We start from the raw sequence: 23,671 nt of genomic DNA on the forward strand, positions 1-23,671 counted from the left end.
ATCTGTGTGCAACCAGACCTCATGAGGAGCTACAGCCATGAACTGGTAGACTCTATGACCAAGGGAGCTACCCTCTGCTTTTCTCACTCTCATCCCTAGCTTCTCTCTTGAGAATTTCCTTATTCCCACTTTCACTATCTTCCCATGCCCTTAACCAGATGAGCTTCAAACAGCTTTCTTACTAGAATCATTGATGCCCAAGTCTGTAATGTCTGGGGGAAAATAATCTAAGTACCCCAGTTTGAATCTGCTTTCTACCCCTGGTTCTAGAACACTAAATATCCTGTAGTCTGATTCTGCTACACGTCCTGCTCTTCCTATGGGCTATTTGGCTTTGCCTGGTTCCTCTCAACAGTTTCCCTCATTACTTACGGTTACTATAGCCTTTGTTTCTTATAGTCAGGAGAATCTAACCAAAACATTGGGCATTGGGCATTTGTTATACACCAGCCATATGTCTAACTCTAGAAGATAACAAGAAATCTTATCATTGAGGAGTTTACAGTCTAGGATAAAGGCAAGACAGATGCACATTAAGTGTTTTTAAATCATTAAATGATATCACAAGTAAATGCCAAAATGAGTGGTCAGAAAAAGAGGACTGAATGAATGCAGGGAAGATAGATATGGATGTGGGCTGCAGAGAGCTCCTGGGACAGAGAGAGGGAGGAAGTTATCTTTTAATAAGTATTAAGTGCCTGCTTGTATAAGGACTTGAGCTGGATACTTATAAATAGGCAGAGTGGAATGACTACTATTTCCCACCACATCCAGTATAAGCGTTAGACCCATGCAGAGAACTAGTAATAAACCTAAACTACGTTACCTTGGGGCAAAGTACCCAAATGGTAGCAGAAACCTTCTCAATGGTAAAGAGTTAAGTGGGGATTGGCAAAGGTGGGCAAGGTGGAGCTTTAAAAAAATTACAGAATAGAGAGGCCCGAAGGTGAACCTATAGGGTCCTTTATTGTCATCTACAATAGTTGATTATGTTTACCATGAGTTGGGAGACTTACTCAGTTAACTGTTTCCCATATGACCCCAGAACACAGTATGTTTTTCTGGGATTTGTGTGAATTACAGTAAGAGAGCCTCTCAGTTTGGCCTGTGTTTGGGAACAATTGACCCCCTGAGGAGTATGGTCCCTCTTGTGTAGGTGAAGAAAGAGCCTGAGAGTGTCCAGCATCCTAAATCAAGTCCTCTGTAACCAGCATAAATGGCTTTCTCCTAAGTGAAACACTGATATCAAACAGTATCAAAAGACAAATGAGTTCTGGGAGGGGAAAAGCTGTTTTAGAGACAGTACCTTTTGATATTGTCCTTTGTACTCACATTGAATGTGAAGGTAACAGCCATAAATCATTCACCAAAGTATAAAGGAGCTAGCATTAACTTCTCCCTAGATCTAAAACTGCCAAGCTAAAATTTGTTATCAGTGACTGCTGACCTACTTTCTTCCCTTGCTTTGAGGGCACGTTGCTTTGGGTCTAATCATTTGTTTGCCAGGAGATTAATTAGCTTTTGAGAGCCTCTGTACTAGATACTAGTCCCAAAATAGACCACTAGTCCCACTGCCCATTGCTTCTTAGGAGGACAGATTATAGGAGTGACAAAATTTGAGCAAGATGTATTTGCCAGAGCCTTTATGCTTCTGGAAGATGTGACTGACTCAGTCGGTCTCTGGCAGGCCGCCTTATCTACGCCCCTCCCCTCCTTCCCTCAAGACTCCCGGAGCCTTGAGTAGATTGAACCTGAGTGTCAAGGTGATGTGACTAGGCAATATGATGTGGTGAATCCAAGTCCAGGTGCTGTAACCAGACTTGGGTTCTAATTAGGACTCTACTGTTTTGGTCAGGTTACTTGCTGGGCTTATTTTCCCTGATCTCTAACATGTGGACTAATAATAGTCCTCATCTCCTAAGACGATGGTGATGATCAAGTAACAAAATAGATGAAACTGCTCACCCACAGACTAAGTACTCAGCACTGGTAGCTGTTTGCAGTGTGATAGACCATGGTAGCTGTTTGCAACATCCTCTCCCTTAAAGCTGGTGAGGTCTGGGAATAAATTGGATCTGCAGGGACTGTCAGCTTCATAGGGACTGAGGAACATGGATATCTTTCATCAAGTTGTTGATCAATGTAACAATCTATACCCAAACGTATAAAACATATAGCACTCGCCTAGCTGGTTTGGCTTAGTGGATAGAGCATCGGCCTGCGGACTGAAGGGTCCCAGGTTTGATTCCAGTCAAGGGCACATGTCCAGGTTGTGGGCTCAATCCTCAGTAGGGGGCGTGCAGGAGGCAGCCAATCAATAATTCTATCTCATCATTGATATGTCTATCTCTCTCTCTCTCTCTCTCTCTCTCTCTCTCTCTCTCTCCCCCCTCCCTTCCTCTCTGAAATCAACAAAAATATATATTTTTTTAAAAAAAACATATAGCACTCTATTTTCTATAACTTGCCTTGATGCTCCCATCCCCTTTGATGGCAGGGGAAAATCACAAATTTGCCAGTTATTAAGGATAACTCAGTCTCTTTGCATTAAAAAGAATCTTTTTAGAGCCACCTTAGCTTCTTTAGGGAGAAATGCTTAGTCTTTCAGGGTGGTCTTCCCCACCTTTTCCCTTCAAGTGACTATTTGTTGTACATGACCTCATGGCAACATAGAATAGGTGGCTGCTCCATGAATGGGTTCTTGGGCTCTCCACTAGATCCTCACTGGTATTTCAGGCTCTATCTGAATCTGATTTTTAGTGCCTTCTCACTCTGATTTCTAAACATTGAGTCCCCGCACTCATGCTTCAAATACCTTAGTCAAAAGTGACTCCCTAGATTAACTCAGTTACTCATCTAGTTCTAGTTTCATGGCTTTAAATATCAAGTGTTGGTGAAGAGGTGGAGAAACTGGAACCCTCAGACATTGCTGGTGGGGGTGTAAAATAGTACAATCACTTTGGAAAACAGTGTGGTAGTTTCTTAAAAAGGTAAACATAAACTTACCAAATGACCTAACAATTCCACTCCTAGGTATCTGTCCAAGGGAAATGAAAGCATACATCTACACAAAGACTTGTATGTAAATATTCACAGTAGCATTACTCATAATAGCCTCACTGTAGAAACAACCGAAATGTTCATCAACTGAACAAAATATAGTACAGTCAACTCTCATTATTCACGAATTCCACATTTGCAAATTTGCTTACTTGCTAAAACTTATTTATATAACACCAGAATCAAGACAGTGATTTCCTGGTCATTCTCAGACATGCACATGTACAGAGCAGCAGAAACATTGAGTCATCCAGCAAACATATTCCCAGTGGAGGTCAAACAAGGCCACACTTTGCCTTCTTATTTCAGCTTTCTTACTGTACACAAATGTCCTTTTGCAGTCTAGTTCATGTCATATCTAGTGTTCCTGACTAAGCATGAGAGGTTATGATGAACTTTGTGGAGAAAACACGTGTTAGATAAGCTTCATTCAGGCACGAATTACAGTGCTGTTCGCCATGAGCTCAGTGTTAATGCATCAACAATATATATTAAATAAGGTGTCTTTAAACAGAAACACACACAAAACAAGGTTATGTATTGATTAGTTGATGAAAATGACATTTTTCAGGAACCTAACTCTGTATTTTCCCTAAGGGCAATAATTAAGTATTTGCTACGTTAGTGTCTGAAGTGACTTTATAAAATGTAACAACCAGGAATAACAAGAATAGACTGTATGTCCATTCGATGAAGTACTGTTTAATAGTAAAAAGGAACAAACTACTGATACGTGCTACAACATACATGAACTACAAAAACATTATGTATGTATGTAGGAGAAATGAAATCCAAAGAAACATGCCAATTCATAAATATAGAATTAGATAATTTCATTATTAAGCAAAAAATACCAGAATGCATGCAAATTACTCACAAGTGGCTGCAAAACTTATAGTGGATTTTCAGTTCTATTTATCTGGAATTAAAGCTACAGTTGTTACATATCATCCTACCTTTAATAAATAGAATCAGGTTTTCAATTTGTGTTAATAGTTATGTTGGGCTTATTCTGATATTGTCTTTTTCATAATTCTTTATCAGCCTTACTCTGATGTACTGATGTTTATAATTTATCAGGCTAATTCTGATATTCTGTTTTTCATAATTCTTTATCACTTCCTCCTATGGTTGCATCTGCCAGTGCATCTAAGCACATATAATTAGTCACACGCTTCACCATTTCTCAGTGATGTTTCTGACCTCTGAAAGAAGCTGGATGCAAAAGACTGCATGTTGTATGATTTCACTTATGTGAGATTTTCAAGAACAGGGAAAGAGAAACATGTTAAACAACAGCACATGGATGCAATCAACAAATCGAAACTGTGAGAGTTCTATAGGAAAAAATGACCCATTTTATCACAATAAATTGCAAGGGGAAAAAGAACTTGAGGGGGAACCTATAGATTAAAAGAAACTTAAGAGTCATATCAACCAAATAAAGTTATGGGCCTTATTTGGGTCCTATTTTATTATTTTTATTTATTTTGTATTGATTTTAGAGAGAAGAAGAAAGAAAGATAGAGACACGTTGATATGAGAAAGAAACATAATATGCACCCCGACTGGGGCTCAAACCCACATATGCCTTGACCAGGAATTGAACCTGCAATCTTATGGTGTATGGGATAATGCTCCAACTAACTAAGCCACACTGGCAAGGGCATTTTGGTCCCATTTTAAACAAAAACTGTTTAAAAAAAGTATGCTCTGGCTGGGTGGAACATCGTTCCGTACACCAAAAGGTTGTGGGTTCAATTCCCAGTCAAGGCACGTAGGGAGGGGACTTCTCTTGCTCTCTTCCTCTCTAAAAATTAATAAAGAAAAAATATTTTTTAAAAAATATTATGTTTATAATGATGATGATAAGGAATTATTGATTTTTAAGTTATGATAGGGATATTGTGGCTATTATTTCTAAAAAGTCCTTAATCACCTGGCCACGGTGGCTCAGTGATTGAACATCGACCTATGGACCAGGGGGTCATGGTTCGATTCCCGGACATGCCCGGGTTGTGGCTTGATCCCCAGTCGGGGTGGAGGGGGGGCAGGAGGCAATCAATCAATGATTCTCTCATCATTGATGTTTCTATCTCTCTCTTCTTTCCTCTCTGAAATCAATAAAAATACATTTTTTAAAATAAAATAAAAAGTTCTTAATCATTTCACAATATATATGCATACTAAATCATCATTGCACACCCTAAACTATACAATTTTAATGGTAATTGTAGCACAATAAAGCTGGAAAAGGAGTTCTTATAATTTAGTACCTGCTATAATATTTATGAATTAGGTAATACAAATAATATCTGTGATTTGTCTAAAAATAATGTGTGGTTAGGGGGACTGGATGTGGGTGTTGATGATGCAAGACTCTCCATTGGTTGATAAATCGTTAAAGCTGGGTGATGTGTACTTGAGGGGATTTGGTTTTCTATCTTTTCCAATTTTGTGTATGTTTGAAATTTTTTATAACCAATGTTTTTAATTTAAGAGGAACTTGAAGCCAAATTAAAGTGATTCTCACTGGCAAAGATAGGACAAGTTGAACATCAAAATGATTTATTTAACTTGATTCCAATAAAAATAACTTTTTTAAAAATCTAGGCAAGTTGAATATGAGGTTACAAATGAAAATATAAACAAGCAAAAGTTGCCAAGAAAACAATGGAAACTAGTCCTATCAAATATGAAACACACTATGAAGTATAACTAATTAAAACAATATGCATGAATGGACCACAGATCAATGGAACATTATGGTAAATTCAGAAGAAGACCCAAATATGTATGAGAGTTTTCTGTATAATGAAGGTGCCATATCCATTTGGTGGAGTGAAAATGCTTTTTAAAAAGAGTTTTCACTTGGGATAAAAAAAAGAAAAAATTCTTTACAATGGTACTAAATTAAAACATGGGTAAATTTTTTTTATAGCCTTGGATTTGGGAATGTCTTTCTAACTGTGATTCAAAATTCAGATTCCATTAAAAAGAGTTATATAGAAATCTAAAGCCTCTTCAAGTAAAAGAAACCATAATGAAGGACAGATAGTAAACTGGGGAAAATATTTGCATCCCATATTACAGACAGGGGTTTAATCCCTGTACTAGACAACTCACTCTGTAAAGAGCTGCTAGAAATTAAGAAGAAATAAAACAACAACACAGTGGGAAAATGGGCAAAGTACAAGAACAGAGTTTCCAAAGAAAGAGAAAAATGCCTCTTAAATGTGAGAAGATGCTGATCTTCACTCGGCATTCATTCTGAGATACAGATGTAAACTATACTGAGATACTTTCTCCTCCATCAGATTGGCAAAGATCCCGCTGTGAGCAACACCTTCTCCTGGAGAGGCTTGTGGAAATACACACTGCTCTGCCTTGTACTGATGGAATGCCAAATGAGTAACTCTTCCAAAAGGCAACTTGGCAAATCCAACACAATTACAAGCACTTTTACCCTTTGACTCAGCAACCCCACTTTTGGGGATTTAGCCTAATGATCCACTTGCAAATGGATGAAATGTTGAATGTATGTTATTCATGACAGCATTGAAGTGATTTAACAAACTATGGTCCGCCCACACAATGGAATACTACGCCCTTGTTTAAACAAACAAAAATGAGCAAATTCTATAAACTCATTTGGAAAGATCTCTAAGATATATTGTTGGGATTTTTTTATTTTATTAGACTTAATGTTGACTTTAGAGTTACAGAGTTTGTCACTTATATATGATTTAAACTTTCTTTAGGGTTCTTGACTGTTCTAGTGCAGTGCATCAAATCTGCTGTTGCAAGGTGAATTGCATAAGGAAAGAAAAAAATTAGAAAAACACTGAATTACAGGTAAGGTAAAAACAAAACCAAGAAAAGCAACTAGCCAGAAATGATGAAGCTCTCACAAGCTGAAGTCAGGCGATAGCACCGCCTGTTCCCTGAAGGAGTTTTTATATCATCCATATAGTTGGGTTTCTTTCTATTGTTAACAGCACATTCTGTTATTCACAGAAGCATAAACTTAGTAAGATTTTCTGCATTTTTTTCTAAGAGGCAAAACTGGATGTTGCCAGTCATTGACTCAGAATTAAATCTTTCTTGCTCATTCAGCATAAGTCCATAGGTATGCTCTTCCATTCTCAAACATGATTCGGATTCTTTGCTTCTTAGCTAATGGCTGGTGTAGTTCAGCAGTTAGAGCATTGGCCCACACACCAGAGGATCAAGAGTTCGATTCCTGGTCAAGGGCACATACCTGGGTTGCAGGTTCGAACCCAGCACCCAGTCAGGCACGTGCAGGAGGCTACCAATCGATGTGTGTTTCTCACATTGATGTTTCTCTGTCTCTCTCCCACTCCCTCCCTCCTTTTCACTCTCTCTGAAAAGCAATGGAAAAATATCCTCGGGTGAGGATTAACAACAAGAACAAAAAACTGGACATATGCACAAAATTTTAATATTTATGTCATCTTAGTCATAGGGTTTCAAGTTCTTTTTATTTCCTTTGTAATTTATAAAATTTCTACAAAGATGTTAAGTACTTTTCTAATCAGACGCAAGGAAATCAACAATGTAGAATTCACCTGTTGGGAGCATAGGTTAATATTCGGTCCCTGAGCTCAGAAAGGACCAGGCTTGAGTTTAGCCTCTTTCACTTTCCACCTGTGTGACCTGGGGCACGTTATTACCTCACTGCCTATCCGTTTCCTCACCTGTAATGGTCAAGGACCCTCAGCCTAAGGCAGTGGTCGGCAAACCGCGGCTCGTGAGCCACATGTGGCTCTTTGGCCCCTTGAGTGTGGCTCTTCCACAAAATACCATGTGCAGGCGTGCACGTACAGTGCGATTGAAACTTCGTGGCCCAGGCACAGAAGTGGGTTTTCGGAAGGGAGACAGATAAAACAAGACAAGTGTGGATGTGAGAATTAGAAGGGGTCGACCTCAGCGAACATACCTCAACCAGATTGAGGACCTTTTTAGCAAAGGCCAGCTTAGGAGTACCCTAATTAAGTTAATAACAATGTACCTACCTATATAGTTTAAGTTTACAAAATTTGGCTCTCAAAAGAAATTTCAATCGTTGTACTGTTGATATTTCAATCATTGTACTGTTGATATTTGGCTCTGTTGACTAATTTGGCTCTGCCGACCACTGGCCTAAGGGGATGGTGAGGATTGAAGTGGGAGAGTACAGGTAGTATCCGCTGCTGAATGCTTCGGCTATTATTATTACTTTTAGGGAAAATACCACTTTCTCTTGGCACTGTAGTGAGCTTCTACTGAAAATATGTGTGTTAAGTCAGGTTGTAGTTAATATTTAAATACTAAAATTGAGCTTTGCTTAAAATTTAAAATAATATAGTGAATCACCAACAGGTGGCAGCATATCACAGTTTCTTCACAACATTGGACTGGCCACAGCGTCCTTGCTGGACAGCTTGTTAGAATCTGTTTCCAAAGGAAGGAAGAAACTTTAGAGTTTAGCTAATTTGCCTCCTTCCATTTACATATATGGAAACCTGAAGATGAAGTAAAAACAAAGAGCACAATCTTTTCATTTGCCAGGAAAGGGCGGGGCTGAGGAGAGCCATCTCCGCGTGTATGTCACATTGAATTTGGGTTGTTTCCACAGGGCCCCTTTTATCTGGTCAAGTCAACTTAGACTCTGTGGCAGAAAAACATTTTCTAGTTCTCAAGTGGGAATCTCAGTTTTGGGAATAAAGAATATATTTCTTATTCATGCAGAGTAAATGGTTGATGAACCTTAGAAGATGGAGATTCCCCTTCCTCACCTTTTTTTTACTACAGTGGGGCCTTGACTTATGAGTGTCCCGACTAAGGAGTTTTTTGAGATACCAGCTGTCTCTCGGCAGATTTTTTGCATTGAGTTGACAGAATAATTTGAGTTAACGAGCTCCTTAACGAGCTCCTTAACGAGCTGGTCTCAGAACGAATTAAACTCGTAAGTCAAGGCCCCACTGTATTTTCCAGTTGACAGAGGCACTGCCCTTCGTTATATCACTGGGTCCTCACAATCAGGGGCAATGCTCATTCCCACTCTACAGACTAGGGACGGAGGCTCAGAGAAGAAAATGCCCTTATGAGCCTGGGGATGTGACTTCAAATCTGGGTCATTGCCCATTGTTTTGTTCATTCACTGCAAACAAGTGTTTATGTTGTGTGCCAGTCTATGCTAGCTGCTGGGAACGCATCGGACAATGGGGAATGTACCTCCCTAAGGTGTTGCTTGGTGTCTGTCCTTATAGGGCTACAGTGTCTGAACTGCACAACACCGAATTCCTGCCTCTTTTCACCATGCAGGCATCTGCACAGTGCCCTGCACACACAGTGGGTCCCCAACAAATATCTGTTACATTGAGCGGCCTGAGCATATCCCCAAAGGCCCTCGAGGCCACTGGATTGCAATAGTTGGCAACATTAGTCAAATGTCACAGGCTCAAAACTGTTTTATTAACTATCTCAGGATATGTTGACATATTTATACTCTCTCCTGCTCCAGAAAGCACTTAGGGGCTGCAGGATGTTCACATATCCAATGAAGTCTTTGTGTTTTGATCTGTAACCCCCAGGCCTCCTTTGGAATGCCCAGGGAAAGCGGGCCCCGCAGGGCCCCGGCCGCACTGCTAGATGGCAGTAGCAGCCCACGCTGTTCTTGGGCTGGGGTCAGCCTCACATTTAGAGGGTAAGGAGCCTTTAGGAGTGGCTGGTCTATCCCTTCCCCAAAGGGAAAGACACCTGCCAAGGCCAGGCAGCTTAGTTGGCCAAACAATCTAAATGGACAGAATTGTATATGGGTTGCTGACTTTGGAGACTTAATAGTCGCAGGAAATTTTCCTTATGGATTCATTGAAAAGCTATTTTAAATGTTTGGCGTAAAGATTTTTTTTCAAAAAAACAACAACAATGAAAACCCCCAAAAACAGCAGTACAAAAGAATGGGAATGAGGTTAAAAGTAAATCTGCCTCCTACCCCAACCCCTTATGGCCTCCCCTAGGTCTCCTCCCCAGAAGCCCCACTGCTACCAAGTTTTCACTAACTATCCAGAGATAAATGTAATGAGGCATACACACAGAGTTTGGGTATATAAATGCACCCCAGTCATGTGTGTGATCAGATGGATATAACGTGTGCATGCAGTATAAAGTAATATGAACAAACGTGGGAAAGCCGTGGACCTCAGGAAAATGTCTCCTTCACCCTCCCAACCTCCCCTAAAAAAAAAAAAAAAAAAGCCATGAAGTGGTTTCCAAACTCTGGAGTGGCTTTATTTTTACCACTTCTCTGTTGATTTAACAGATTAAAACTCTGCCAGCGGCACCTAGAGTGTCGATCTGGGTAAATCCTGCCTTCTGAAGCTCTCCCTGCTGTAATTAAATTACTGTAAATACAATTAGAAGGCCCCTCTAGGTGGTCTGTGTGACACCAGCCCCCAAGAAATTGTCTTAAGATATTTGAACCAAAAGTAAAGAGCAAAGTGGCGGAATCCCCTTAATCTTTGGGGGCCGATCCTTTGAGGATTTCTGGCCATGAAATAACAGACCGTCGGTTTTAGCACAAGCGGCACTTTCAGGAGATATTTTTTCTCAACTATCACTGGCCTTCGAGGTGAGGGTGGGGGCTCTGGCCTCTGCTGCCTGCCCCCTTCCTGAGCCTCCACAGTGATTTGTGAATTCCGCTTCCCACCTGGAAGAGGGGAATCTGGGAAGTTGGTACTTTGCATCCAACACCTTTTGCATAGTGTTGGGAGCTGTTGCTATGTGGTCCACGTGTGTTGCTCAACAAGCTTAAACTTTGCATAGCCCGTGCTAAACTAATTTGCGTCAATTTGTCTACATCATGCCAACAATCGTTGTGAGAGTCTTGAATAGAACATACAAGGCTGCTGATAAAGGCCCTCGGAGCAGATGCCGCCAGCCATTCTGCGGGGCCTCGCCATCCTAGTTCTTCACCATGGTTTCTTCATATCCTAGTGACAATGTTAGTTTTTCCACCCTGGGGTTGAAACTTTTTTTTCTCTTAAACAATGGGCAGCCCTATACAACTGGCACTCCAACCTCCAGCAGACTTTTTTTTAAAGACACGGCTGTGGCTAAATTCTAGTCCCCGGGTTTCCTAATCACTTTTTTTTTTTTTTTTGCACGTTTCAGAGAAAGCAAGCAGAATTAAGATTTTCAGGGAGAGTTTGTGCAACTGTGACCAGTGCTGTTCTACTTATCTGTCATTGTGTTGAACTAAAATTTTAAGCCTAAAAAATGATCAATTTTTATGGGAAGATATATTTTTGGCAAATAAGAAAATGACATTTAGGACTAAAGGCAGTAGAAGCCATACAAGACAACCATTTGTGCTATATGAAATGTGGGAAATAAGCTCACATTTAGAAGAAGCTTCCATTTATTTTTCAAAGCCAGATCTGGAAATGCATAGATCCGGTCAGTTTGAGGAATGCCCCAGAGACCCTAGGGGAGCTCACTTAATCTCCCACTTAGCCCATGATTTGGTTTTGTCATTTTGCAATGCTTCTCCCCACATCAACCCATGAATGATCTAAAAAGTACCCTGAGAAAATGGATAAATATCCAAATGTTTGCAGTTAAGTGACAATATGTCTGGGGAGGAAGAACTGATAATGGTTTATTCAACAAGTGATTACTGAGTGCTGACTATGTGCCAGGCCCCCTTCCAGGTGCAAGGGCACAGTTCTTGCTATTGTGGCACCTCCGAAACAGACACTAAATGACAGACCAGCAGATACCGTGACAGGCAATGGGAATGCCCGGTGATGGGAGGTGCTAAGAAGGAAAATTAAGGGGAGAATATAGTCAAAGAGCTACTTTAGATACAAAGAAAAGAGAAGATGTCACCAAGGAAAGGACATTTGAACAGAAACTCAGAGGAGGGAGGAAACAAGACTTGAAAACGTTAGTGGTCCAGGCAGAGGGCACAGTGGGAGCCAAAGTCTCTGAGATAGGAATGGCTTTGGATGTTCATCAGTGCAGCTAAAGAACGGGGCTCTAGGGGGAGAAGGAGATAGGAGATGGAGTCCCCAAGCAATGAGAATAAACAGGAAGGGCAAATGCTGCATTATCGTGGGTATCTCCACTATTCAGTGTCCCAGTGAAGAGAGGTGGGCTGGCTGATGGGTCAGCGTGAGGATTTGGAGCTGATTGAAGCCAACAGACATATGATGAGCTGCTCAAAATCGCTAGTAATCATTATGGACTGCATGTGTCCCCCCAAATTCACATGTTGAAATTCTAGCCCCCAATGTGATATTAGGAGGTGGGTCCTTTGGGAGGTAATCAGGTGAGGAGGGTAGAGCCCTCTTGCAAGGGCTTAGCACCCTTATAAAAGGGACCCCAGGGAGCTTGCTTGTGGTTCTATCATTCAAGGACACAAGGAGAAAACAGCCATCTGCAACTCAGAAGAAGACCCTCACCAGAACCCCACCATGCTGGCACCCTGAGCTCAGACTTCCAGCCTCCAGAACGCTGAGAAGTTCCTGTTGCTGCTGAAAATGGTAGGCATCTCGACTTTCTGAAAAGCAAAGACAAGGTCAGGCAACCTGCAGCTTAGTGGGGTTTATAGGTTACCAAGAGCTAAGAGGTTTATAGGTTACCAAGCCTGTAATGGGCAGAGACATTTGCCCTAGTCGGGGAGGTCAGAGGCTGCTGGAGCTTGCATCTGAAAAATGAGCAGGAGATAAGAGAAGTGCATTCCAGGCTGGGGGAACGGTGCCACCTAGTCTATGGTATTTTGTTACAGCAGCCCACACAGACTAAGACAGTAATGTTTAAAATTTGAAAATTAGAGCAACAGTGAGATATAACTTTTCTACCAAACAGTGAGATATAACTTTTCTGGCAAAAATTAGAAAGCTGAATAATGTCAAGTGTTGGCAGAGACACAGGCAGTGGAGCCCTCACGTATAGCGGGTGTGACGGTGGATGGGTGCAGCTGTTCTAAAAAACACACCTGAAATTACGCAGGCAAATCAAATATCTGAGATATCTGATAACCTAGCAGTGCCTAGGATTCATATATTCCATGGAAATTCTATTTTGAAAAAAAGACCTAGGAATTTAAAAATAGGACTTTGTGAGAACTGCTTACCAACCAGGGCCTCGGGGACACCATGTCTGGGTCCATGTCACATCAGCACTGTATGTGTTCTTTTCACCAGGAGCACAGCCTGCAGTCCCTACCTGCCCTCAGCAAGGCTGACGGCCACCCCTCCTTCCCTGCATCCCTCAGAAGTCAGCCCACCTCCCCAGCATGTACAGGGCAAGGGGACAAATGGAAGCCTAACACCACACCTAAATATTTAAAACTTATACATCGAACAGTTAAATATGCTCTATCTTTCTATCTTGACAAGCATACCTTCTTGACAACCGGGAAGGCAGCCTCTGAACCTAGCATTCTTGGATTCCCTGGAGCATAGAGGAGCCGGCTCCCAGCTGGAGCCTGTCCACTGCCCTTCCCACCAGCCCGCACCGGAGGAGACCTACGTGCACGTGTGAGGACACCCAACCTGCATGCCAAGCTCCAAACATACTCCAAACCCTTATTATTATTATTTTTTTTTAGAAAGACCTAAAGAAGAGGCCTGCACAGGCCCTCTAGGTGAACATGAAACATTCCAAGGTCCAGCGTACCCAGGTGAGCATGTCTCCTTGACCCAGTGACTCTGTCCCAGGAGGTATGACAGCCATGTGAGGCCTTCTGAGGTGAGGGGACAGGGCGTAGGCGCCCCTGCCTGGGTAGAAAGGGGGTACTTTGGGAAGCTAGGTGAAGCCAGGCTGCGGTGGGGCCCTGGAGACCATGTATGGGAAGGAGGTAGACTTGATTTCCTAAACAGTAGGGAACCTTGATGACTTCAAAGCAGAGCTTTATGGTAATAAAACTAGACATGATGGAAGTAGGACCATTTTGAGACAAAGGTCAAACTGCCCCAAATACTCTTATCACTTACTAGCTATGGAGCCTTGGGTGATTCTACTTAATCTCTCTGGGCCACAATTTCCCATCTGTGAACTGGTGGATTGAATAAGACAGACAATCTCAATAGCCCCTTCTGTGACAACATCAGTTTTTCTTGTCTGTAAAGTAATTGGGTTGGACCAGACCAGGGATTTTCAATACGGGCTCCAATGAGGGGTCTTGCCTTCCATCCCCCACACCAGACCAGCTAAATCAGGGTCTCATGTTTTAAATTTCCTCCAGGTGATCCTAACTGCAGCCAGGGTTGAGACTCCCTAGTGACACCTTTCAAGGTTCCTCTCCCACCTCCACCTGAATTTTTCCATCTGTGAAAAGAGCGCTTCGGGCAATATAGTCAGTCTCCTGGATTCTCTTATTGCTGGGACTGCAGACCTCCCTGAGACTCAAAATTCAAACAAGCAGGGCTTTGTCAGAGAAGGACAGGGCTCCGAGGGTCATGGGGTCACCTGCATTTGTGCGGAGTGGCCAACGGGAGCTGGGGTTTGAAGCCTGGGCAGACAGGTGCTGCTCCCGAGAACCAGGCCCCACGAGGGGCGGCCAAGGTTGGGACTTGGCACAGAGAGGCCACTTCTCAAGCAGCGTGAATGTTCTGGCGTTTCCGGGCATCTCCTCGGCCCCGCTGGGCACCTGCGGCCCCGGGCTTCTTGGCAGGTGAGGAGGAGCGAGGAGAATAGGGCTTTTCTCGAGCTGTTCCCCAGAACAACATCTCTTGACATCTCAGCCTGTGAAAGCCTTGCCGGGGAGGCAGGAAAGGGAGTTTGTGTTCAAGTGCCACTTTCCAGCCCCACGTCCGGAGCTTAGCATGTTCTGGGCACCGTGAATGAGACCGGCTGACGCTTTGTATCAAATGTAAAGTGGCCTCTTTTCACACGGCTGGCACTGGAAGCTGAGGGCCACTCGGGCAGGATCCAGAGCTCTCCGGGAGCTTGGCAGGGCCGAGCATAGGCCCTGAATTGCAGCTCTGTGGGCAGCAGGGACAATGCCGCCTGCACTGAGTTTTCGCCACAGAGCGAGATTCTCAAGCCTGGAAGGGATGAAGATCCGTTAGGGATCAGCAGGCTGCCTTTGCCACCTGCCACTCCGTCCTGGGGCCAGGTCTCAAGTGCAAAGACGATGGATTCCTCATTCCTCTAGGACGTGAGATTGGATACCAAAGGATCAGAATGTCCAGGACAATCCCGCGGTTTACAGGAACAGCAGGAGAGATTACTGAGACAAGGACTGTCCTTGAAAACCTGACATTCAAATCAAAGTAATAGGGAATCACTTTTTTTGATGTATGAAGCAGAAATTTTATTTCCAAGCTCTTCAAAGATTATTACACATATAAAGTATCCTTTTAAAAGTGTCCCAAATTAAATCACAGGCCTGTCATTACGACATTTGTGGCAGGAAGAATTCTTTTAGGTTGTAATATTTTCACATTTTTAAAAACCACTTGCAATGTTCTAGAGGTCACATTTTAAACAATTTAAAAGATAGAAAATAATGTAGTATTTTTAAAAAGTACAACCACAAAACTATAAAGTAGAGGAATTTAAAAAGGTAAGGATCAAATCCTCTTCACACACCAGATGGGGCAGTCTAATACACAACAGAGCACTCATGTTTCCAAACAAGTTTGCTAAGAAACAGCTCCCATGTTTAGTGTTAAAAATAAAACAATCTTCTCATTTATAGAAACAAAGACATTATTTGATTAGTAAAGCCTGTGCCCCATTTTTGTACTTGCTTGTCTTTTTATTTTTGTTCTTTTTTAAATTGATTTTAGAGAAGAAGAGAGAGGGGGAGAGAAACATCAATTTGTTGTTTCACTCATTTTTGCATTCATTGATTGACTCTTATATGTGCCCTGACCAGAGATCGAACTCACAACTTTAGTGTATTAGGATGATGCTCTCACCATCTGAGGTACTCAGCCAGGGCTGTACTTGCTTGTCTTCATTTAGAAATTCATGAAAAAAGAACAAATTTTGTTGTAGTATAAAAATCTTAGGAACAACAAATGACCAATATTCACTTTTTTTAAGCCTCACCCAAGGATATGTTTATTGATTTTAGAGAGAGAGGAAAGGGAGAGGAGAGGGCGAGAGAGAGAGAAGGGGGGGGGGGAGAGAAATATTGATTGGTGGCTTGCCACCTGGCTGGGGCACTAATATTCACTTTTTAAAAAGGTAAATGTTTTTCTTCTTAAAATGTAAACATCCAATAAAGAAAATATGCATGCTATTCCAGGTATAGAAACACCAATAATCACTTGTGAAAGAGATGTGTTTTACTAGACTTGGTGATAAGGTTGTGGACTGTCTTAAGCATTTCACCAAAAACATCCAGGTCATTACTATGTAAAAGTTTACCCATTTACCAAATTTTCTCATTTGAATTGACTCATCTATTTCTGTAGAATTTTGGCTATAGGACCAGGCCATCGGAAAGGTCTGAAATACCTAAAAGTCATTTGGCTACAGAAGTGTTTTCTTGAGTCGTGGAGATCCCCACAGTCTTCAGAGCAAAGCCCAAGACCTGGGCTCCGGGAAGGGGCTGGAACTTGGACCAGCAGGGCACCCCTGCAGGCATTCTGTATGTGATACTGTTGCAATTCTGCAGCTGCCGGAGACCTGATCCTCTCCACTCTGCAGCTGCCTGAGACCTGATCCTCTCCACACCACCTCCAGTTTGTTGGCTATTTGGATATCCTCTTTTGTGAAGGGCTTATGAAAATCTCTTGCCTATTTTTATAAAAGATATGTATCTTAATTTTTCTAATTTTACAAAAATATATGTTCCTGTGACTCTTTGCTAGAATTTCGTGGTGAGCAAAATGCTGACAGCCAGTGCGGGAGTCTCTCACAGGACCTTAAAGGGTCCCAGAAGCTTAATCTTCATTGAATTCAAGGTAAGCTCACCTCTGTCAGGTATCAACTACATCCCCACCTCCTCCAGGAAGCCCTCTCTGAATGCTCTTACTGAACCCATGGTCACCCTCTCTCATTTCACTGGACACATGGTATTGTTTTTGTGGGTTTACTTCTCTGTGTCCTCTTGCCAGCTCCCTGAAGTCAAGGGCCTTTGCCTCCCCAAAGCATATCATTGGCGAGTGTATTTATTAAGTTAGGTCTGTACTGTGGCCTGGGAATTCATTGAAAATTCATTTGTACTATGAACAAAGCCCTGGCCTAATTACAAGCTACTATTACTATTACAAACATTAATCGGAACTGATTTTTGCTTCAAGGACCTTTCAGGGGACACAAGATACACATAAAAATATACTTTAAAATAGTTTATTAGAAACTATTTTCTGTTATGTATCCAATCTGAGTTGCTTTTTCAAAAAACAACTTTAAGATAATTGTAGTTTCACATGTAGTTGTTAGAAATAAAATGTCTTACATAACTATAATTCAGTATCACGATCAGGAAATTTATATTGATACAATTCACTGAACTTCTACAGATCTCACTCGAATGTATTTAGTTCTGGGCAATTTCATCATCTGGGCAGAGGAGATGCTCGCTCACACCCGCCACCTCATAGGCCCCGCCTTCTTGCCCAAGTCCCTCCCTCTCACTCCGGCCCCGCCCTCTCACCCAGAGTCCCGCCCTCTTACTCCGGCCCCGCCCTCTCACCCAGAGTCCCGCCCTCTTACTCCGGCCCCGCCTACGTCCCTTTCAGTTCTCAGCCGCCCGGACGCTCCTCACTAGGCCACGCCCACCAACGGTGGCAGATTTGTGGAAAGCAGAGACCGGGTCCTAAGGAAGCCTGCAAGCTCCGTCGTCCAAGGGCGGACAACAGCTGTCCTTCTGCCCCCGCTGTCCTTCGGGTCCTTTTGCAAGGGAACCGCCCGTGCGACTGGCTGTCGCCTTTCATTGGCCGGGATGGGTAACTCCGCTCTGCAGGGTTGAACTCGGGGAGCTGCCTGGTGTCAGAGGGTTCGTGAGACCTCCAGCTCTTCCCAGACTACACGCACCCAGCCGGGGCCTTCCGCAGCCCCAGGGTGGCCGAGGGGGCCTGGCCCGGGGCGCGGATGGCGGGAGAGTCCGCCCGGGGCAGCCTGGCCGATCCGCCCGGCTTTGGCTTGAGCATGGGCATCGCCGTGTGATCCTGCCGCCGGCGCCCACGCTCTCACCTTTGGACCGCTGCAGAGGGGCGGGGCCTGCGGCGAGGGGCGGGGCTTGTGGGTGGGGCGGGGCCTTGTGATGGGCGGGTGGGGCTCACGTGGAGTGGGCGTGGGGTGTACAGGGGCAGGGCCTGTGTGCGCCAGGAAAATGTAAAGCAAAACTTTGATAAAGTTTCTGCGCCCTGGTCCTGAGAATTCCGTGGTGAGCAAAATGCTGACAGCCAGTGCGGGAGACAGACAGTAAACACATATTCCCAAATATATAATCATGTAATTACAAGCTGTGGGAGTGTTGTGGAAGGAAAATACAGGGGACTCTGCGAGCCTCCCGGGTACACATCCCTCCGGAAGCTTCCTAGTCAGATATAGACCGAATCCTGGCACCGCCACTTACCATCCTGAGCAAGATGGGTGGTCAAGCTGGGTCATGAACTCTTGGGTCAAAAATAGGCTTGACCCAGCCTTGTGTAAACTGGCCCTTCAGGACTTCCAAAGGGCAGTGCAGAAAGGTGGGACCCTGGGCAGCTTCTTGGAATAAGTATTTATATTTATTTACACATCTCCTCTCTGCCCCCTCTGCTATGGCCTGAATGTTTGTGTTGCCCCAAATTCATATGGTGAACTTCTAATGCCCAACGTGATTGTATTCTGAGGTGGGGCGTTTGGGAGGTGATTAGGTCATGAGGGCAGCACCCACCCAGTCTGTGGTATTTTGTTACAGCAGCCTGAGCTGACTAAGACACCCTCCTTGGAGGAACTTCTCTGACCTTGTCCAGAACCTAAATTGGATAGAATACAGGCTAAGTGATCCCACAGCGCCCTGTGCTTCATTACAAAGTACACATTGCACTGCCTTGCAATTTCTCATGGGCCTTTCTTAGCAGCTCTAGGCTTCCTGAATCATGGATTGTGTTTCAATCATCTCTTTTATTTTTTCCTTTTTATTGAATTTATTGAGGTAACACTGGTTAGCAAAATTACACAGGTGTACAATTCCACAACACAGCATCTGTACATTGTACTGTGTGTTCACCACCCCAAGTCAAGTCTCCATCCATCACCATTTATCACCCCTATACCCTGCTCCACTTCCCCCAAACCCTCTCCCCCTGGCAATCACCACATTGTTGTCTGTATCTATGAGTTTTTTCTCTCTTTTCTGCTCAATCCCTTCACCCCAGTCCTCCCCCACCTCCCCAGCTGTCAGCCTGCTCTCTATGAGTCAGTCTGTATGTTGCTTATTACCAGTCATCTCTCTCTGACCTCCAGTAGAACTGTCCAGTAGAACTTTGGGGATGATGGAAGAAGAAGTCAGTTGCCCAAAGTCATTGCTACATCAAGGAGTCAAAGCCAAGCTTGTATGACTCCAGAGTCTCTATTTTTAAAACAGGGAGCGAGAACCTACCTATAGGCCAGTGCACATCTCCTAAATGTGGGTGCTCCCCCACCCCCGGCCCTACTCATGCTTCGTTCTGGACACTAACCCCTGAGGGCTGTTTCTACCCCACCTTCTGCCTGCACAGACTGGCTGTCTGTTTTGTACTTCCTATAAATGCAGTAAGGTTACAGGATTGTCCCTTTTGTTGTCATAGAGTCACTGAGTCACCACCTTGGGCTTCTGGTTTTCGTGAGATAATATATTTCCTTCTCTTAAGGCCCATTGAGTGGAGGTTTCTGTTCCTTGCAAACTCATGGCTAAAACTGCTTTGAAGTTGGTGCTCACTGCCTGGCCGATGTGTCTCAGTGGTTGAGTGTCAACCTAAGAACCAGGAGGTCACAGTTGGATTTCCGGTCAGGGCACATGCCCGGGTTGCGGGCTCGATCCCCAGGAGTGGGCATGCAGGAGGCAGCTGATCAGTGACTCTCTCTCATCATTGATGTTTCTATCTCTCTCTCCCTCTTCCGTCCTCTCTGAAATTACATATATAACTTTTTAAAAAGCTGGTGCCCACCAACATCTGCAGGGAGTGCGTGCACCAGAAAACTCAGCTACTTCCCTGTGGAGGCTTCGTGGTCTCCTTGGAGGAGAGCTGCCTGTCCAGTCACCAGGCAAGTGGCTCGGAGAGTTGATGGGTTGTAAGGAGGAGACAGCCGCTCCTGGAGGTGAATCCCGCCTCCTCATTCACCTCCAGAACCTTAGGTTCCACCTGTGCTTGCCTCTGGGGTGTTGGTGAGATTCAAATGAGATGACAGAAGGGGAAGTTTTCATAAGGAGCCGAAGGCGCAGGGCGGCCACCGTGAGAGCTGGTCAGGGCCAGGGCTGGGCTCCATCAGGTCCCCGGGCCGCACCACAGTGTTTTCTCTGTCATAACAGGGCACAGCCTCACACCTGAGGGGTCATCTGAGGCTCTTCTGTCTTTTCCCCAAACGCACGGCCTGTGGCTGGAGGCAGCAGTGTGTCTGTTTCCGGCGGTTCTCTCCACCAGACCGCCCACCCCCCACCTGCGGGCGCCCTCCTGCCCAGCTTTGCCAGGCCCGGCCTGTAGGGCACGTTGGCAGGATGTGGCTTGGTTGTGTCTCTGGGCTGCACACCCCCTCTCCTAGGGCCACTTTGGCGCATTTCTCTCGGGAGCTGCCTAGCTGCAGAGAAAGAAAGGCCTTTGGAACCCTCCTCTTTTCAGCCGTTATTGAATTCCACCTCCATTTCTCTCCCTTTCCAAATAGGAACATCATTTATCTTGGACTTGAAGTTGCGGGGTCTTTAAGAGCTTTCTCTCTTCCCAGCTGCATTTGTTGACAGGCAGTCAATCTGTTTCTTGCCTCCCCCGCTGCCCGCCCCGCCAGCAGGCCATAAAGTGTCCACAGCTGTGCCCTTTATACCCTCCCCTTTCTATGCCCACACGGGGACGAGCTGAAATACAGCACAGCCATTACCGCTGACAAAAAGGGACAATTTTAAAACATTTTTTCTTTTCATTGGAGAAGCTGATGGCACAAAAGAAAGTGCATCATTTTATTGTAAATGCTTTTTAAATATGGGTCACTTGGCCATCACCAGCCCCAAAGGACCGAGAAGTTCAAAGCATGCAAACAGTCACACAGATCTCCGCCCCCCCTTTGTCTGTTAAATTATGCTAATTGACACCCAGGATAACTGGGAGGGGTATCTCCTACCCAGCCTCCCTCCAGGTCCACCTCCCTCCTCTCACAGTGAAGAGCCTGTGAAATAAGTTGGCCAGGCAGGAATGGCGGCCTGCGGGCCAGCAGGTCTTCTTCCTTCTGCTTCTGTTTCAGAAGCACTGAGACCAGGAGGCTGAGGTCTGGGGGATCTTCCCAGCCCTGGTGGAGAGGAAGCTGATACTGTCTGCCCCAGGCGGTGAGGGCTGCCGCAGGCTCCCTGGAGGGCTGGGCTGACCAGATGCAGGGGGGAGTGCTGAGGGCTGCAAGGGTGAGTGGAGGTGGGGAGTGGTGCCCTCTCTGCCATCTTAAAGGTGGGATATTGACGTGATGATGGTTAGGGTGCTGATGAGAGTAGAGAATGAAACACACGTGCTCAGGGAAGTTGGCCCAAAGATACGATGCCCCCTACTGCCCACCTCCTCTTGTGATCAGAACCTGGTTGTGCTTTGGGGAGGGAGCAGGTGAGGACTGAATTCTAGCTCGGTAAACACCCCCTTGGCGGCCAGGGCCTGTCTGTGACCTGAGGGTGACGCTGGGAAAATTCCCACCGCAGCGTTGCTGGGAGCTGCACATGAGCAGGCGCTCCATGGTCAGTGCAAATGTTTGAGGAATCTGGATCAGGAAGTGGAGCCAGGACAGGATATCTGGGCCACGGGGGTGGCCAGGCAGTTTGCCGAGATATTGAAACTGAAATGATATCAAGGGGTGCTCCAAAGGCCCCCGAGATGAGATGCAAAAAAGCAGAGGCATCTGGGTCAGGCTGCGGAGCCCAGTTTGCTCCCTTTGGCGGGCGGAGGGCATGGCCGAGGACCTGCCTCTGTGTCTGAGACCAGCTGGGCTGCTAACAAGGTGACCTAACCCTTAGGCTCCTTTGCCCACCTGCCAATCAGGAATAATAACAGTGGCTGTGCCTTCAGGTGGTTGTGAGGACTGAAGTGAGGCTAATCATACTAAGCCCTTAGTGTCACAGTCATTACATTTAATTCTTCTTATTACTCCTGAGGACTTGGAGGTGAGAAAGGAGGCTGGTTGATGAGGGCTTTCCTTCCCTCCCTCCCTCCTTCCCTCCCTCCTTCCTTCTGGCCGGCTTGCCAGGCACGTGGGAGAGAGCAAGGGGTTAGCACAGGTTTCTTAAGCATCAGCTGTACATCAGTTCGTTAGTGTGGGGACGTAAGGTGTGCCTTCGGGACATCCCTGGTCTGCAGTCCCAGCTTTGTGCCTGTGGACAGGTTACCTCCTCTGAGTCTCAGTGCTCTGTCAGTGAAAAGGTGTAAGAATCCTCACGTTTTCATGTGAGTATCAACTGAGATAGCCAATGTGGAGTTCACATCTACCTTCTGTCCTGTCCTGTGTTTTGTCCTGGAGAAAGCAAAGTGTGCAGTGGCCTAGGCTACTGCCACAGCGAAGGTAAGGAGGAGGGAGCCAGACTTCTTTAGCAGAACATACAGGAGGGTCTCTAGGACTTAACGCGGGAACATTGTCCAGGGGCACTTACTACACTGTCCTGAGTTTTACCTTAACGTGGGTTCCTGCTGTTACCACTTTGCTTGATGAGGATGACAAGAGCGAGCTATGAATTTGCTCTTTGTAATAAACTGGAGGCCCGATGCATGAAAGTCATGCAAGGGGCTCGGCCCTCGCAGCCCCGGCTTTGTCCGGAAGGTCGTCTGGAAGGTCGTCTGGCTGTCCGATCTAATTAGCATATTACGCTTTTATTATTATAGATGTGTATATTTGACCTTTGTCCCCATTGTTTGCACAGGGCTCCCAAAACCCTTGGAATTTCCTAAGTGACCAAAGTGATGAAGGTCTTTTGTTATGTTACTGAGGAAGCACCCAAGGAAGGGGGCTGGTTGCTGGGAGAACCAACCAGGTGATTAGAGGGTGGGAACTTCGAGTCCCACCCCTTGACCTCCGGGTGGAGGGTCAGGTTGAGTCAATCACCAATTATGCTTGTGCTGTAAAGTCTATGAAAAACCCCCAAAGGACGGATTCAGAGAGCTTCCGGTGGGTGCGCACGTGGAGGTGCTGGGGGACGGTGCCCACCCGCCCGCCCGGAGAGGGCCCGGAGCTCTGGCCCGCCCCACACCTTGCCCTGTGCACCTGCATCTGGCTGTTCCTGAGTTGTGTCCTTTTCTAACAAACGAGTGAGTAAATACAATGTTTTCTCAGTTCTGTGAGCTGCTTTCTTAGTTCTGTGAGCTGCTGTAGCAAAGTAACTGAACTCAAGGAGAGAGGGTTGTTGGCCTCTGAGCTAAGCTGGTTGGTCCGCAGCACAGAGGACAACCTGGACTTGGGATTGGCGTCTGAGGTGGGGCTGGGAGCAGTGTCCTAGAAC

At 45.0% G+C, this 23,671-nt stretch overlaps 1 long non-coding RNA gene across 8 annotated transcripts in view; it reads left to right on the forward strand.

Moving 5' to 3' along the window:
- LOC102428078 overlaps nucleotides 1-23,671 on the forward strand; it is a 78,635-nt gene that overhangs the window by 22,999 nt on the left and 31,965 nt on the right. For 2 of the 8 annotated variants that reach the window (XR_002830216.1, XR_002830214.1), the window contains exons 3-6: nucleotides 6,822-6,915; nucleotides 12,481-12,608; nucleotides 13,467-13,750; nucleotides 16,896-16,988. This is a non-coding gene — a long non-coding RNA (uncharacterized LOC102428078). Of the gene's footprint in view, nucleotides 1-6,821; nucleotides 6,916-12,480; nucleotides 12,609-13,271; nucleotides 13,433-13,466; nucleotides 13,751-16,496; nucleotides 16,583-16,895; nucleotides 16,989-23,671 lie in introns of those variants that run through there. The other 6 variants (XR_002830218.1, XR_002830221.1, XR_002830215.1 and 3 more) reach the window with 5 other exon arrangements.

This window comes from Myotis lucifugus, unplaced genomic scaffold, assembly GCF_000147115.1.
Source record: "Myotis lucifugus unplaced genomic scaffold, Myoluc2.0 scaffold_103, whole genome shotgun sequence".
Taxonomy (NCBI): Eukaryota; Metazoa; Chordata; class Mammalia; order Chiroptera; family Vespertilionidae; genus Myotis; species Myotis lucifugus.